This window comes from Sceloporus occidentalis, unplaced genomic scaffold (assembly GCF_023333645.1).
Source record: "Sceloporus occidentalis isolate IW3139 unplaced genomic scaffold, rSceOcc1.0.p SCAF_5, whole genome shotgun sequence".
Lineage (NCBI taxonomy): Eukaryota > Metazoa > Chordata > Lepidosauria > Squamata > Phrynosomatidae > Sceloporus > Sceloporus occidentalis.
This window is the reverse complement of record NW_028316985.1, coordinates 122,050,307-122,065,778: the sequence shown is the minus strand read 5'-3', so window position 1 is coordinate 122,065,778 and position 15,472 is coordinate 122,050,307. Positions and strand designations below refer to the sequence as shown.

At 40.9% G+C, this 15,472-nt stretch overlaps 1 protein-coding gene across 2 annotated transcripts in view; it reads right to left on the bottom strand.

The window, feature by feature from the left end:
- LOC149312761 (cationic amino acid transporter 2-like) overlaps positions 1-13,956 on the bottom strand; it is a 59,041-nt gene extending 45,085 nt beyond the window's left edge. For both annotated transcript variants that reach the window (XM_089525307.1, XM_089525308.1), the window contains exon 1: positions 13,840-13,956. The gene's annotated coding sequence lies outside the window, so the exon portion shown is untranslated. The remainder of the gene's footprint in view (positions 1-13,839) is intronic.
- Between the last annotated feature and the right edge of the window lie 1,516 nt (positions 13,957-15,472).

The following is a 15,472-nucleotide window of genomic DNA, read 5'->3' as shown; positions in this document are numbered from 1 at the left end:
TCAACTTCACATTAGAAAAAAACATGGTTGCCATCCTCTTTGTCAGTCAAGCTGTGACAAGTTACTTATAATCATGTAACTTTCCTGTTTACATTTACAGTCATGGTACCATTCCCACAAGTATAAATGTCCCCAAAACCACCTTAAAAGCAAGTTACCAACCCCAAATGAAACAGTTCTGGAGCTGGTAAACGGGGCACTAAAAGATTATGTGACCAGTCCTTCCACACCAGCAAGGTTCAAATGGGTCCAATACAGACTCCAAAATTTGCCTGTCCCTGGAACAGAGACTAAAGCCTTCCTCGGGCATCATTTTGAGTATACCATACACTGAAGGAAAGAGTGTTCCTTAGTGTACCTCTTATATATTCATTTCACTTGAAGAGTGGGTTTTTTTTCCAAAGAGGAGGATCTCCTAATGTGTCTCTCCTTCTTGGCGAGGTCTTAACATTCTCATCAGACATCGAGTAGGAACCATGACAGTTCCCCTTGTGAAGAAATGAATAGAAACCTATAAGAAAAAGCACCTTCATTCATGCTCACTCTCCCTTTCCACTTTTCCCATGCCATCCTGTTATGTAGCATTTAATTTTATTGTTTTGAAACTCTGGCTGTTTAATTCTAGGTTTAATATTGGGGAGAAGGTTAGGAAGGGACCACTTAGTATTTTATTTTACTGTTGTAACCCGCACGGATTCCTAGTGATTGGGTGGGCTATAAGTAAATTAATTATTATTATTAGTAGTAGTAGTAGTAGTAGTAATTATACCCCGCTCCCTCCCTCAACACACACAATTGGGACTCAACGCAGCTCACAGTTTAAAAGAACAATACAATTAAAACATACAAAAAGTAAGCATTAAAATAGAATCAAACCGTTAAGAGTATTAAAACACATCACACATTAAAAGAACAAAATGCAATTTAAAGAGATAAAAACTCTTTAAAAGAGTACAATTAAAACATTACAGCACCCTTGGCCCATTCTTTAAAAACGTTGTTTTAAAAGTCTGTCTGAATAATAAAAAAGGCTTAACCTGTTGATGGAAGGACAACAAGGAGGGGACCATTCTGCCCTTCCTGGGAAGATATTTCCAGAGTCTAGGGGCAGTCACTGAGATGATCTCAGAGCCCAGGACAGCTCATACAGAGAGATATGGTTTGCCAAATGGCCTGGGCCTGAGCCATGTTGTTGTTGTTCTGGCAGTGGTATGACCACTAGGGTCAATGTGTCCATTTTAAGTTCTTTCTACTTTAAAGATTGGGGGCTTACAAAACATATTGCATACTCTTCCACATACTATTTCCACATACTTTATTTTTTACTAGAACCATATTTAAAACACTGAACAAGAAACAAACAGCCTTATCACTGGCTCCATATATCCAATAAATAGGGGTTTTAAGAATGCAACCTCATAGTGTGGTGGGGAAAACGCTTTCCTTGAAATTCACTCTGGGATAGTGCTAGCTCTTTGGTGCATTCTGTGTAGCTCTTTGGTTCCTAGCCATTATTCCCAACTCCTGTTAAAATTCTAGAATACAGAACAAGAGCTTGTTTAGATGGACTAGAAAGATTATTGTGGCAAAACTCAAAATTGATGTACTAGAAAAATGGCTTTATGTATTCACATAAAGATGAAATTCTAATTATTCTTTTCTTATAGAAAATTAAACACAGTTCTGAACTATCAAGAATAATGAAATAAGGACACATTTGTACGTTCTGTACCACCTGGATAAAGCAACACACAAAAAGCAGTTTTTCCTTTATGTATGTTAATCTTTTCAATGATTGTTAAAACTTTACCACATACTTAATTGCCCACAGGAAAATAATAGGAAATTATAAGATATGCATCCCATTTAGAAGTGGAAGAAGTGCTAACAAAAGGATTTTGTTATATAAATAAGTATAATATAATCAAATATAAACATCTCGCTTAGTTTTCAACAGGTTTTCTCTGAACCACTTTTGTGTGGATAAGAAGATGCAGCATCAACAGTAATTTAATGCAAGTTCTGATCTTTATTTGGTTCACTGAACTAAGTGCAACCCCATCTGTCACTTCTTTGAGTAAAAAAAAGAAAACAAAAACAAACAAAAAACAAGTCAAACTGACAGTAGCCATACTTCCAACTTGCTGTAATAATGTTCTTAGGCAATAAAATGAACATCCAAATAATGTAGTTCTAAACTTGGCTTTAAACATAGATTGTAGATTTCAGTCAAGAAAAATAAAACTTTGTGTACATAATATTTAACCAATAAGATTTATCTTTAAAGATGCCTTTGTAAGAAAGAAAAACATAGTGATGTACTAAATAATATGGTCTATGAGTTTAAAAGTTCACACAATTTGAGATGTCCCAAAATAAAAAAGGTCTTCAGTGAACTTCACAGGAGAAAATGATAGCTTGCTTTCTCTACCTTGCATTTCAAACACAGAACCCTCGTTTACTATTTTGATTTAGAGGTAATACACCACAGTCCACAACTCAGTCATATACACTTACTTAACAATTCACAAGTGTACTATAGAATATGTATTTTAAAAGGAACATTATAAAAAGATACAACTTTGCAGCTATATATAAAAAACCCTATCTTAAACTGCATACTAATTAACTCTGCTTATGAATCTTGACACCTAATCATGGTTTGCACCCATGAAAGAGCCAGAAAAGATCCTAAGATATACAACTGAGCACTAAAGTTACAATTGTCCAATCTATTGTACAGTGCGCCCTTGGCTTATGCGGGGGATCCGTTCTAGACACACACACACACACACACACACCGCATAAGCCAAATACAGTAGAGTCTCGATTATCCAACCTTTGACGATCCGACATTCCGGATTATCCAACATCGCGGCTCAGTGATTTCTTTACATTTTCAGAGGACTGAACTGTTTATACAGTATTACTGTACATCACAACGTTGATCAGTGATTTCTGATCACTGTTAACATTGTTAACACCATTTAAAAAGTTTTAAAAAAGAAAAAGAAAAAGCATCAAAGCATTAAAACAGCACACCACACTACATAAATAAAATTCACCCACCCAGTTTGCTGCTCAGACTGGATATATTGTCCATTACATTTTGGATATCAATTTTTCCCATGTGTAAATTATTTCTCAACAAAATGAAGTGGATGATGCTGTCTATTCTCCATTTTAGTGCCACCTGTTCCTGTCATCATATGGTGCAGGCAGAGAAAGAAAAAGTTCCAATTCATCTGATGTGCATACAAAGGCTGAGGGAAGCTAATGCTGTTGGATGAAGCCCATTCATGTATGCTTTACCCAACAACAGATTTCCACAAACCTCAACCCATTCTCATTCTGCTTGCTAAAGGCATTTGTCCATCTTTGCCAGCAGTCTACCATCTTGTCAGAATGTCCTGCTGCCATTCCACACCAGTAGCACCCGCTCCTTCTCTTTCTCTCTCCACAGTATTTAGCAATTGTATTGACTTTTTGCATTAACATTGTAAGAATACTTACGTGTTTTTAAATATAAGCTAGAAAAATGCACAGAAAAAAAATCTAAATTATACTTCATAATCATGTGTCATGCAAAATAAATATTTTGAGCATTTGTTCAAATACCTGAGTATACAATCTCTACAGTGTGGGCAAGCCTTTAAAAGAAAATGTCAAAAAGTTTGAAATAATCCTTCTCTTCTTCACAGCCAAATCTCTCTCTCTTAAGTGTGATTTATAACAATCTTGCCATCTCTTTCATCAAAGATCTAATAGGGCTTTGTTTCATCTACTGCTTTATTCTCAAATGTCTGCATATGGGCAAAATAAGAATGTTGACATTAGCTTCCATCAGCTCAGGATTTAAAGCTTTTGCATAAAAAGGTGGCAAGAGTCCAGGAAACCATTTGTGTTTGACAAGAAGATGGAAAGAGGGGGATAGGGCTAGAAGTGGAGAATGAGAGAGAGAGAGAGAGAGAGAGAGAGAGAGAGAACCAGAAGGCAGAACTGCATCTCTTTTAGGGTGGAAATGTTTTAATCAATAAGAAGCATATTATTGAATCAGTTAGGTAAATTAAATTTGAAAACCTTTTGATCAGATCAAAAAGTGTGTTTGATTATCTGATTAAAAATGTCTTTGATCCATTTCTTTTTTAAAAAGGAATCCATTGTGAAAAATTAGATATGAATTAACAATGGAACTGAGAGTCAACTAATTTATTTTGCATCCAACCAAGTGCACAAATTCCTTTCATTTGGGGTATTTCTCATATGTTTCTATGGGCTCTGGAGATTTCCCTCACCACCGTCCAGTTTATAAAAATGTAAAATAAGGTCAGTTATGGTCTAGGAAAATTTGTTCTCCTGTAAGACAGGTGTGGTCCCCATGGCTTCTTTTGGCTTAATAGTTCCTAAAATTGGAGGGGGGCAGTTGAAACTGGAAGTCATTTCTAGCCATAACCAGTGCAAATTTGCAAAACAGGCAAATAGACAAGCGAAGTGTCCATCCCTGCTGTACCTTTTTCAAAGTACAGCCCTCCCCATTCATTGGGGTTTGGTCCTGGGCCTCCCTATGGATAAGAAAAAAATGTGCATGCTCAAGCCCCATTATAGGCCCCATTCACTCTATGGAAATAAACCAGTGTGGAACCAGTTTATTTCCATGAAGTTCACACTTGCCCCGACTGCACTTGGTGCAGTTTGTGAGGCCGGGGGCAACCAAAAAGCCCGCTTAAACTAGTGTATTTGGCACCAGGCCCTTTCACAATTCTTTTTTAAAGAGCTGCAATGATCCACATCTTTGGTAGTGTGACCAAATATGAACGGCAACAGGGTTAAAATGGCATGGAGAGATTCAATCACAGTAAAGGTAGTGGGAACACTGAACCAATATTGAATCAGTTCTGAATCGGCATGGAGATGCAAATCTCTTCATTAAAAAAAAAAAGTGTGAATGACCCCATAGGGAATGGGTGGCAATGTGTATGTGGTTGCATTGGTGTTGCCGCATGCATGCACTGCCATTGGCAATAATGGGGTAGGACGATCCATGGATGCTTAAGTCTGTGAATGGCTAGCCCACAGATATGGCAGGCCCGCTGTATAATACTAATAGATACCATAAAGAGACATCCTTAGAGATACTAAATATATAGAATATGGACACTCTTATCACACTTATCCAATGATATGTGATAATAGGAGTTGTAGTCCAAGTATCTGGACTACATGCTCACTCATCTTCCATTCAATAACTTAGAAACATATCATGTTATCTTACTGATTACTCCAGTGAATTTACATACAGGTTATCCTTTATCCAGAATTCTGAAATCTAAAACTTTCTGAGCAACAACAAAAGTAGAGTAGTGTGTACTTGTACTGTATTTGCAAGGCTGGAGCGAAATCTGTGAAATGGCAGGAATCCATGCCGCCCACTATTTCAAAGATCCTCAGTCTCTCTCCAGCCTCTTCATGACTCATTATGTATATACAAATACAGGTATTCCAAAATCTGAAATACAAAACACTGCTAGGCCCAAGCATTTTGGATAAGATATTACCTGTATTAATTTTTGAAATTTATTTTTGTATGCCATCAAGTTGTTTCCAAATTATGGCAACTCTAAGGCAAACCTGGTGTTTTCTGGGGCTGAGAAGATGTGACTCACCCAAGATCACCCAGGTTCTCATGGTCAAGTGGGGAACTGAACCCTGACCTAGTCCAACGATTTTCAAAGCAAAGTCTGTCTTCTGTCTGTTTTATAATCACTGTATAACAGAAAACCAACTGAGAAAAAGTATAATTGAAAACTTTATTAATCATTTTAATCTTTTTACAGCATTTTCCTTTTTTGCCATGCAACAGTCATACTAATGTGAAAAATCAAGTATGCAGTTATTTAGCTCTAAGAGCCATTTAGAAACTCCAGCCCTTGCTCAAAAATCCCTTACTCACCTCCCCAATGTCATTTGTTTGCAATGCATACTTAATACATGTTTAGGTCTACGCTTGCCCACTGACACTCATATATTTGTCTAAAAACAGGGATGCCAACAGTGTTCCTATGTGTTAACAGCTGCATAACAAGTAGAAATTCATGTATTGCAGCATTTTCCTGAACAAGTATATGTAGTAAGAGAGAAAGCACTGCATGTCAAATTTCTGCTTAATGCAGCTGTTTAACTACACAAACCATAATAGAAATACAATTGGCAATCGTGCTTGAAAGCAAGTAACGCCAATTTTGAAGAAAATTTCCTTCCAAGTATGCATACCTATGACCAAAGTAGCAGGATACGAGACACAGTTCACTGAAGACAATGGCAAGAATATGATTTACTTATATTTAGAATCTAGAATATCTAAGTCTAGTAGAACATATTCACTGGAAGCAGTTTGCATAAAATGGTTCAAGTGTTTTCAGAAGACGACAAAAATAATATTCATCTATGTTTAATCATAAGCAAAATTCATACCAGAGCACTGCTTCTGCAAAACTGACAAATACTTTGTTTCTTTTCCATCACTGTAGAAAGATGGGATAAAAGCCTGAATCTGTTACTGGTTTGTGTAAGTAGATAGAAACACCATTGTTGCCAATTCTGAAAGATGCAAAGTACTTTAATCTGGCCTAGAAATACATGCTTGCCTTAAAAACATAATGTGCAAAGAGGCCCAACTAAGAGAACGCCTGCCCTTTTCAGCCCACATTTCCACAGAATACAAGCTGTTCAAGAAAGCAGCACCAGCTGTTTGCTTTGTTGACATGCAGCCAGTTTAGATTTCACTCAAAACTGTCTTGTCAAGAGACCAAAAAAAAGTGCAGACATAGGAAAGAAGGGTCCCAGCAGGGGTGTACAACACTGTCTTGTGGCCTGAGGAAACACACCATGGGGGATTGTCAGAGCTACATAAATTAGGTGAGCATTGTTTGTTGTGTTGCTGAATTCCTCCAATTGTTCACCCTTCAACCAAAAATAAAACAAATTAAAATAAAAAATAAATACAAATAGAAAGAAAAATTTAACACTAAGACCTCTCGTGACTATTGACAATTTTCTAGTCCAGTGTAGCCACTTCTATAAAACTTGGCCCATAGAAAGGATAAGAGGATCTCAAGGATGGGCAGGTCTCAGTCTTACTGAATTTGCTTTGTTTTCCACTGTAGTCCAAACTAGCCAGCACTTACCAGTTTGTCAGCTTATCCAAGACACTGTGCAAAAGGCGTATCTTAAGTATCAAAGAACTCTGAGCCCAGGAATTTGTTCTGAGCATCAGAACGGAGTCTCATAAGAGTTCTATGGGCTGCTTAAAAAAACATACCAAATAAATGGTTCCTAGAGCAAATCAAGCTTGAACTCTCCCTAGAAGCCAAGATGACTAAATAGAGGCTATTGTACTTTGGCCAGGTCATGGGAAGACAATAACGCTTGGTAGAGTAGAAGGCAGAGGAAATCTGCATTACAGATGGATAGACTCAAGGAAACCACAGCCATGGGTCTGCAAGACATAAGCAGGATAGTTGATGATAGGGTGATCTGGAGGTCTCCCATTCATGAGGTCACCAGAAGTGCAAGTTAACTTGACAGCAATTAACAACAAATCAGAACAGAACTGAGAGCCTCAACAGACCGGTAATAAAAGGCCGGCATGGGGACAGAGTGGGGGCGTGGTGCCCGCAAGACGCATGCCCCGGCTCCGCCCCCATACTGGTGTGATGCCGCACATCCCACCGCACGGCAGGCAGTGTCATGGCGCTCCTCTGGTGCTACATCCAGATGACGCAGCACCAAACGAACGCTGAAAAGCCATGGGGCTGGTGGCTATGAGGCCCTTTCTGCTACATAAAAAAGAGCTGCTTTTTGCGGCTCCTTTTTGCACTGCAGAAAGGCCAGATCAGGGCTGCGGCATGCAATTGCCCTGCCCCCAATCCAATGCTGAAAGGGGTAGTCTATTCAGCCTCTGAGTTCACAGATAAATGTTAAATATAAATATTACATGGTAGAAGTTTAGAATTGCTTGTCATACTAGCAGAAATCAAGAGCTTTTCTAGCAGATCAAAGGTGGAAAACCTTTAGCCTTCCAGAGATTTTGGACAATCATTCCCACAATTCCTTGCCAGTGGCCATGCTGGTTGGGGCTTCTAAAAGTTAAAATTCAAAGATCTGGAGAGCCAAAGACTTCCCCATTTCTGTAGTAGTTACTGATCTATTTTTTTCCCTGCTCTTCATCAGAGGGTTGCAAGCACTTGGCTTGTCTGAACCAGGGACCATATAGTGAAGACAAGTCCTCATCAGTCTTATACCATTTATTGTCACTCCCCCCCATTACACAAAATCAAGTCATGATAAACAAAGAACTAGTCTTTGCTAGTTGTGTTATGTCTCAAAACATTTCCACGTTTGGAAAGTTGGAAAATTGAGCCACCGAAGTCAAATATTCCATGAAGTCAAGTATGTCCTTCTACAATCCTCAGTGGCTGTTTCTACTGCTGTGGAACAATCCATAAATAGTCACTCAGCTTTGTCAAGGTGTACAGTGAGCTGTATGAAGAACACGCTGCTACAGAAAATGGCAACCCCTATATTGAGTCCTCCTCCTCTCCCCCGTAACAAGTAATAATGGAAATAATGACATAGTACACATTATGTGTTTCAACTCACGGTACAACAAAACCAGTGATGGACAGAGACACACAATATAGCATTATAATGACACATGTTTTCCTTACTACACATGATCAAGAACAGGGAACTCAGTATGAGCTTTTAAGCCACAAGCCCATGTCTTCAAAAGTTACAAATCTCATCCCATCCAGTTTACTTGACTTACCTGTTTGAATTTCCAAAAGATTTATTCATTTCCACAGAGTTCAATTGCACTTCATCTGGCACAGTGGAAGATTTTTAAAAATTATGGTTTCAATTCAGACATCATTAGAGACTGAATCTGGATATCACAATAACCCAAAATTCAAGAAAGTCCCAAGCTGCTAAACCAGCATCCTTGGTATACACTGGTTAAATTAACTGCAACCTGCAAATCTGGCAGGAGCTGGGTCTCTTAATCTCTGCTGCAACCCGGAGAATTAACCTTGGATTGTTTTAGGAATATTTCTCTGGCTTGTTGAGGAAGGCTATAAGCCAGTGGACTGGGTCCCTGATGAGTTTGTACAACACAACAAACTGAGTGACTATAGAATGAGGTTTAACAACTCCCACTGAGAGTGCCATAGGGTAGTTGGTCCATAGCTTGGTGATGGATATATGGCTTGCAGTAATCCCAGTGTTTGACTTAAGACTGAGTTCAATGTGTCTTCTCTAAGTCTGGATATCACCACATGACAGGAAAAAGTATGGTATATACTTGACTATAAGTTGACCTCATCGTGTATAAGTCAAGGGCAGGTTTTGGGGATAAAATTATGGATTTTGTTATGATTTTGATACGACCCAAGGATAAGTCGAAGGTAAAATTTAGGAGCATGTAAATAAAGGATGTAAAGGATGAAGCAAAGGAAAACAATGCTAAAGAACTTACAAAGTTCCAGCAGTGAGTGGAAGGGGATAAGTGCTTCCAGGGCAGATTAAACTCTTGCCTTTCACCAGATGATTGTATATATATACAAACACATATATATGTACAGTATTTACATTGACCCATGGATAAGTCAACTCAGGTCTTTTGGGTCAAATATTTAACTTAAATTTCTAGACTTATACATGGGTATATATGTATTATGATTAAATCAAGGCTCCATAAATTGTTGGCTCATCTTGATTGTTGAGCCAAATGTATGCTTAACTAAGACCTAACATCACATTGAGCTTTAGATGCATTTGGAGCCCCTCTGCAGAACAGTGAGACTGCTAAGACAACTTCTCACTCCATCTTTTTAAAATCATTGTGTGTGGTGGTGGTGGTGGGGGACTCATCTTTTTTGCACTTACTTTGGAAGTGTAAATTCTGCAGGAGTTTGGGGGCCCTCACTAGACCAAGAGATGTACGCAGCATGGGTGACAAAAATTAACTTGGTGTGATTTTAAAAACAAAAACAAACAAACACGAGTTGTCAGAATGGAATGTTTACTAGAAAATGATAATAGTAGAACAAATACACACCAATATTATTTTTAAATGTTGCTTTAAAAATTGGGGGGGGGGGACCTCTTGTAGCAGATTCCATCAGATGAAGTTAGCAGAAGAGCTCCCCAATTTTCATTCTCTGCTCACAACTTTATTTTAAATTTACATACCCTAGTAAAGAGAACAGACAGACAGGGAACAGGAAACATGCCAGTTCTGAACTTCTAGTGCTGTCAAGAAAACAGCTTCTCTTTTCTCCAGCTCCCACTTTCATTTAAGGCTAAATGTTCTGGTGCTTTGCCTTACTCACTTGAGGTGAAGCCTACGGGTTTTCATTTGACAGTGTGTGAGCCAATGAATTCCTAGCCACAGTTCTTGCATGAATGGCATATAGTGTCATGAAGCATGACTATAAATATCTGTTGCCACCAGCCTGAACCAGCTCAACCCAGAGAACATGACAGAATTTCCCCCAAGCTGCCCTTTACCACATCTGTAATGCTATGGAGGCACATCAGATGTGTGTGTGTGTGTCTGAGTGTGAGACAGAAGTTGCTAGCATACTTGTAGTTTGCAAGCTTCGTTTGAAAACTACACATCCAAAACACACCACAGAAATAATCCAGTCTGAGACCACTTTAATTGCCCTGGCTCAGTGCTAGAAAATTCTGGGAACTGAAGTTCTGTGAGATGTTTAGCCTTCTCACTCAGAGAGCTCTGGTGTCACAATAAACTACAATTCCCAGGATTCCCTAGCACTGAGCCAGGGCAATTAAAACAGTCTCAAACTGGATTACAGTCACCCCTCCCAACTCGTGGGGGATCCATTCCGGACCCCTCCCATGCGAAAATGGTGACGCACACATATGCGAGTCCCATAGAGAATAATGCCACGCATGCCCATGGTGCGTATGCGGGGTTGTGCGCGGGCACTGGAGCCCATTTTAAAGACAGCAGCTTGTCCCTCCCGTGAAGAGTGAGACCGTGAACTCTAAGGACCCAGTACACTTTAAACCAGTTTGCAAACCAGTTTAAATTGGAGTCATTCACACTTGTGCTGGGTTTACCTGATCCGAATTCGGGAGGGCCCAGTGCAAATCCCCCTTAACCCAGGTTATTTTGAGATGGGGATTTTAGATGTTCTTTTCAAAAGAACTGGGGTTTTGTGGGAGCTGCCAATGAGAACTTACAAGTCGATCTCATTTGGAGCACCCCACCACCTATGCTCTTCTTCCTCCTCCTCTCCCCCCTGCTACCAATGCTCTTTCTCTTCCTCCTACCTCCTCTTCATCTTACCCTCGCTGTTGTCCCTCCTCTCCTCATCTGTCCCCCGCACCTGCCCTGGATCTGCTTTCCGCCTCTTTCCCTCTTCCTCATCTGCCCCCCACACCTGCCCTGGGTCTGCTTTCCTTTTTCTCTCTCCTTCCTCCTCATGTGCTCCCGTCACCACGACTGCCAAGATTGAATCTCTCCATGGCATTTTACCATGTTTCCAAGTGTGAACGGGAATTGGGATAAAATGTCATGGAGATATTCGATTATGGCAAATCAATAGAAATAGCCCAGTTTCCACACTGGGTTATTTCTTATTGTGAATGGCCCCCAAGTGCACATTCTGCACATATGGAGGGACGACTGTATTTCTGCAGTGCTTTGTACCACACAGGTAAGTATGCTTCTGCAAACTGTTCTTCAACTCCAGAAGCTGCAACCAATCCACCATTCCTTAAAAAGCAAAGCAAAATGTGGCACTACTAAATTTCCCATCTTTTCTCCTGGCAGGATTTCCGACTCTCTTACTACTCGCTACACACTGGACAGAAGCTCATCACATGCTCAGTCCCCCCCCCCCCCAGCATTTAAGTTTATGACAGCAGAAAGCATATTAATTTGACATCTGACTGCTCTGCAGCTATTAATGGCACAGGACATCTGAGGGGGGAGAGGAAAAAGGGTGGTTGCCCTATATGGCATCTAATAGCAAAGACATATAGGTATGAGTGCAGAGTACCCAGCAGTGTTACCAGGCTTGCCACCAAAAGTATAGCCAGCCACTGATCCACCTTCAATTCCTCAGGTTTTTTTTTTTGGGGGGGGGGTGTACTATTATTCCTCTCCTCTCCTGTTCCAGCTCCTTCCACATAATGTTTTCTGCATATGAAGGGATGTGTCACTGCTGTAGAACAAGGAGTCCAGTCAAAATGCACGTTCTTTCTCATTCTCTCCCCTCCTGTCCTGTCTATATAGATACTCCATGTGCTCAGAGAATATGCAGGCGGCATCCCAGAACAGGTTACCCTCTCCCTCTTTTTTCTTTTCTGAGCACTCAAAGAGGTACTCTTAAAATTCAAAGATACAGCTGTGTTAGACTGTTCAATCAGTATGCAGAGAGATTTTGCAGCACCTTTGAGACTAACCAAAAGAAATAAGTTGGGAGCATGAGCTTTCCTAGGAGTTTATCACACGAAGGAGATTGGGGGTTTATCCTGTGAATATCCCAGAAAAATCACGTAATTACACAAAATGATTTCACATGATGTCGCCTAAAACCTGCCACTGAAGTAGTCACAAAGAAGCGTTAATGCGCATCTTTTTACTTTCCAGATTTCAGTAACAATGCATTTCTGATATCATTTTATTTGTGCAATTGCGTGTGATAATCATTCGCACAGTTACTCGCCATTTTCGCTTTATTTGCGGGATGCTTTAAATGTGCTTTAATCGCTCTTCAATGCCAAACTTAGCCCCAGTGAGATAAACGCCCTAGATTTAAGTTTACTTCCTCAGATGCATCTTCAAATGCATCTGAGGAAGTAGACTTAAGTCTTGAAAAACTCCTGATACCCTGAAGAAAGCCTGCAGGGTATTGTGCCTTGAGTGTTCGATTCCAAGAGACCTGGGTTCGAATCCCACCTGGAGGCCTTGAGCCAATCACAGCCTCCTAGAGCTGGAGGAGAGCCCAAAGGCCATCCAACCCAACCCCTTGCCATGCAGGAAGATATAATCAATACACTCCCTCAGTCATAGAGGAAGGCAATGGCAAACTCCAGTCAGAACACAAACCTCTCTTCAAGACAACCCACCTGGTGACAGATTTATTTGCCCATAAGTTGCAAAGGCCTTGAAGGCACCAGGACTGGGGAGGAAGAGCAGGAGTAAGAAGTAAGGGAGTTAAGAGGTTTTTACAGGAGTAGGAATAAGGAGTAACAAAATATACTTATTATTACATGCAAACACCAAAAATCACTTTTATTATATTGCACTGGGGAAGGGCCTGGGAGGCAAAGAGAGACACTTACACTTACACACACACAAATACACACACACCCCAGCCTTGCAAAGCAACCAGGTCTTTTCCCCAGAGCTGGGGAGTAGGAGGAAAGAGTAGAGGAGAAAGAGGTTTTTACAGCCAGATAATGCATGTGAGGCAGTAGTAGACTGAATGCTAGGAAAGCTGATGGTGCCCATTTCTTTCCTTCAGTTAGTCTCAAAGGTGCTACAAGCATCTCTCTACCTACAAGTTTTTTTTACAGGAGTAGGAGTAACATTAAGGGAAAAAAATCTTACTCCACAGTAGGACAAGGAGTAACCCTCAAACCCTCACTACTCTCCAGCCCTGGAAGGCACATCCCCAACCATAGGAGCAAAAGTCCAAGGTGCAGCTTCTCCACCAAGTTCCCAGGCAAAGTGCCCACATAAAAGAGGAGAGGAGTGGGGGAAAGAAGGGGGAATGAGAAGGAGGGGAGATTTCCACTCACTGGAGCTGAAGCACAAGGCTGCTGGGGAGAGGCAGAGGCTGACTTGGGACTTGCAGGCAGCAGCAGGAAGAGGAGGTGGTGATGATGATGATGATGATGGTGGTGGTGGTGACCTCTCAGGAGGGCATCCTGGCTGCTTGCAGGTCTAGACTGCCTGGTGGCTGCCCTCAAGGAGCCCGCCAAAAAAGCAGCACAGGGACTGCTCCTCCTTCAGAGCAGGGGCTACTGCTGCTCCTCCTCCTCCCAAAGCCTTGCCTCTCCTCCAGCAGCCTCCCCCAATTCAATACTCCTCCTCCTCCTCCTCCCAGCCTTTTCCCCCAGGAGGACACTCGTGCCAGGAGGAGGCTAGTTCTTGGGCAGCCAATGGGGAGAGGAGGCGAGGCGAGTGGGAGGCTCTCCAAGTAGGCAGGGAAGGGAAGGGCATTCTATATTGTGATCCGCCTTGGGTCCCTTTTGGGAGAAAGGCGGCATGTGGAAATTAAATAAATAAAATAAAGAAGGGAAAGGAAGGGAATTTTATATTGTGAGCTGCCTTGGGCCCCTTTTGGGAGAAAGGCAGCATAGAAATGAAATAAATGAATTAAATAAATAAATGAACAGAGGCTGGATGGCCATCTGTCGGGGATGCTTTGATTTGGATTTCCTGCATGGCAGGGGGTTGGACTGGATGGCCCTTGTGGTCTCTTCCAACTCTATGATTCTATGAAGGAAGGGGATTTTATATTGTGAGCTGCCTTGGGTCCCTTTTGGGAGAAAAGTGGCATAGAAATAAACTAAAAGAAAGAAAGAAGGGAAGGGAATTTTATATTGTGAGTTGCCTTGGGTCCCTTTTGGGAGAAAGGTGGGATAGAAATCAAATCAAGGTTTGCTTCTGTCTGGGAATATTTTGTTTTGTGGAGTGGGGGGGGGGTTCAAGCTGTGGATGGTAGAATCTGTGGATGCAGAATCCATGGATACAGAGGGCCAGCTGTACTGACACACACACACACACACGTGTGTGTGTGTATAATATATATCTGGTGAAAACAAGCTTCATTATACAGTTGTTAGGAATGTTTTAACTCATCTGGTCTCCCACATACTTCATGGTAATATTTCTTCCTAGAAAGCAGTATACAGTACCTGAAGACACACTGTCAGATCTAATTGGTCTAAAAACAATGTTCCAACAGGGCTTCAAAGGCTTGTTTCTAATTATGCACACCAACCTAGAAGGATTACACTGCTTACTCTTTCAGTTAAAATTCTTGCTGTCGTGAGTGATCAGATGGTAGCACGTCTTGGGTTTAGTCTAGATAGATTTCATCCATGGTATCATAATCCCTAGTCTGAATAAATGTTAGGCAACACAGTGAAACCTTTTCATGTTTTTGCTTCAGAGCAAGCATAAGATCCCCTCGGATGACCTCATGCATTCTATAAATTATCCAATTATAACAGTTAAATTGCTCCTCTACTCTTGTTCTTCTTACAGTCAGAGAGCAGGTTGTACACATGGACATTATGGGACGACCAATACAAAAATCAGATAGATTACAGGGCTCCAGCCGCCCCTTCTTCAGCCAGACTGGGCCACAGCAACCACATGCCGCAGCGTCAATCTGGCCTTTTCAGGGCATGAAAAGGAGCCGCA